We start from the raw sequence: 2,798 nt of genomic DNA, 5'->3' as shown, positions 1-2,798 counted from the left end.
GGTCAGCTGAGCGCACCATCCGCTCCGAGCTCCCTGACCTGCACTCAATCTACAGCAGGCGGTGCTGGACCAAGGCCAGGAAGATCGTGAAGGACCTCAGCCATCCCAACAACAGACTGTTCTCTCTGTTGAGGTCAGGAAAGCGATTCCGCTCCCTGAAGACCAACACAGAGAGACTGAGGAGGAGCTTCTTCCCGCAGGCGATACGGTCTCTCAATCACACCACCACACAGTACTGACCCACACATACAGTTCTTACACACACACTGGACTTTCTGGACTTTGGTTTTGCACAACACTGGTCACTATATTCTTCATTTCCGGTTAATACTTGTACAGCTGCTGTTATTGTGTATATATTTATTTATATTTAGATTTCTTCATACATTCTTATATAGTTCTATATTGTGTATTGTGTATTTTGTTGTACAGTTATTTTATTTTCAACTTTAATTTATATATTTATCTTTATCTTATTCTTCCCAGTTAAATTTACCCTTCATTCTAATTTGTGTTGTATAGTTATTTCATTTTTAACCTTAATTTATATTCTATTCCTTCCTAGTTAAATTTACCCTTTTTAATTTTTCATATTTATTTCCTATCTTATTCATAGCCTTTTCCTTTTTTTGTTTTCTTTAGGTCACGAGCAGTTGTCCAAGCATTTCACTACATATCGTACTGTGTATGACTGTGTACGTGACAAATAAAAATTTGAATTTGAACTCCCTAAACATGTTTGCACTCGTGCACTGCACTGCAGCCTGAATGTTTTTAGATGTGAGAATGAAAATGTCTGAATGAATAAGAGCTGGATATTAAATGGTCTTTACCCTGCCAGCTTCTGTCACGGCGACGGATGGCCGGTACTGAATAGGACCCAGGTGCAGGAACCCAGAGCGGAGACGGTAGATGATTTAATAGTTTATTACGGTTAAGTGCAAGGGGAACAAAAAAAAGGGAAACGTGGCAAAGACAGAAAATGACGAGACGTGGAGCCTTGGTGTGGCGTGCCCAGGGGAACGTGGCTAGGGCGAGGGAACGAGGCCTGAGAAGTGGAACGGAGCTGAGTGGGGAACAGTCACACTGAGGGGAGAGGATATAGAAGTTAGGCAGGTAGTGAAGGCAGCTCAGAAGTGGCCAGTATAAGAGCAGCAATTCTTACTTTGCAGTTAGGGACCTGGAGTGTTTGAGAGGGGGATGATGAAGATCCAGGGGAGGCTGAGTGGCGTGGAAAGGCTGACCTGAGATCCGGGGCTCCAGATGGAGTGTGATGGCAGGAGGGCAGGCAGGTGAGGCACAGAGGGATTTCCAAAATGATCACTAGGTATTCCGAGTCCGGAGGTGGAGTGAGCCAGGGTGGGTACAGCGACTGTAGCACAAAAGAGTCTTAGTTAGTAAGATGAAGCACAGCGAGAACTTGAAACACAAGACCTGTTACCAACATGGGTTGATGACGAACTGGCAGTGAGTGAACATCGATGTGTGGTTTAAATCCCTCTGGCTTGATAGCCTGCAATAGGCTCCAGGTGTGCAGGAGCTGGAGTTGGCCCTGCCCAGGGGCGGATCCCAGGTCAGTTCAGGAGCCTAATGGAAACTCCAGCCACCCACCGTAGACCATGACAGCTTCCTACTACACAGCTTATGTAATTTCTAATTGAACCACTGTGTGAATAGCAGAAGGAACACCCAAGCGTGTGCCCTGCCTCTCGCGTGCTCTACCTAAATGTACAGTTATAATATTGGTACCAATATTATAAGTTATGGTCAATGTTCCTGTTGTCATTAATGTGCTATATAAATAAATAAACTACAAACTATAAGCACTAAACCAAGACATTATCCTGATAAAACATCTGAACATCTAAAGATTAGGCATGTAGTGCGACATCTTTCACTACAAATTGGTCATACAAGGACTTATGTCTGGGAAACGCTAACTGTCCTTACATCTTATAAACCCTAACCCTAACCCAAAATCAGAGTCTCTTGGAAATTATAAATAAAGTGAAAAAGAAAGAAACAAAAAAATGGTACACAAACCTCACCGACTGGTTGACGGACTTCTTCCTGTTACCACCTCGCTCGTAAGACCAGGACAGAAAGGCAGACAGATCGCCCTCGATCTGATGCTGTTGGTTCATGATGCAGACAAGAGCAAAATTATAGCAAGCAAAGTGATGAAGTGAACCAAGTGTTAAAAACAATCAAACATTGTCTGTACCTTTCATTCTGTCTTTTTTGATCTTTAAAGTTTTTGTGTGACTCTTACATTCCTAATAAACTCGACTGTTGCTCCCTTCATTATTTCGGACCATGCGTCAGTTGTGCAGCGTTTGGCAGATGCATAAGACACGCCCCCACTCCATCCTAAACATGATGCTCCCGTGGCTCATACATCAAGCTACCAGCCCTAAAAGAGACTTTGTGTGTGCATGTATGAAGCCAGCAGGAACACTAACGCCCTGAGATGGGAATGCATTTCTGTTTCATCCAGCACTGACAGTGAAGTTGTGAAAATGGCCGGATTAACAGTGGTCTGTGCAGAGTTGCATGGGAACCTTTTCCCAGAGGAGTGGGAGTAGGATAGGAGCACTGGTGCTCTGTGATCATGACTCCTCTGTGTCCCAATTATGTTTTCCTGTGGAATGCATTATGGTGGCAGTTGGGATGGAGGCCACCATGGGGCTGTCTCTGTGGTATGCCGCAGCGAGATCAACAGAGAAACATTATGAAACATGAGCTGGTCACATCAACACATCTCGAGGGGTGGCTGCTTTTCCTCCAGCATCTGATCT

The 2,798-nt window shown here is 44.4% G+C and overlaps 1 long non-coding RNA gene across 1 annotated transcript; it reads right to left on the bottom strand.

The window, feature by feature from the left end:
* Positions 1 to 911: 911 nt before the first annotated feature.
* Positions 912 to 2,188, bottom strand: LOC113012226 (uncharacterized). Its single transcript, XR_003270666.2, has 3 exons — positions 1,446 to 2,188; positions 1,166 to 1,372; positions 912 to 1,086 (listed from the first exon to the last, which is right to left on the bottom strand). It is a non-coding gene; the product is annotated as an uncharacterized LOC113012226 (long non-coding RNA).
* Between the last annotated feature and the right edge of the window lie 610 nt (positions 2,189 to 2,798).

The sequence above is a fragment of the Astatotilapia calliptera genome, chromosome 19 (genome assembly GCF_964374335.1).
Source record: "Astatotilapia calliptera chromosome 19, fAstCal68.1, whole genome shotgun sequence".
NCBI classification, from domain to species: domain Eukaryota; kingdom Metazoa; phylum Chordata; class Actinopteri; order Cichliformes; family Cichlidae; genus Astatotilapia; species Astatotilapia calliptera.
This window is presented reverse-complemented; position numbering and strand designations above follow the sequence as displayed.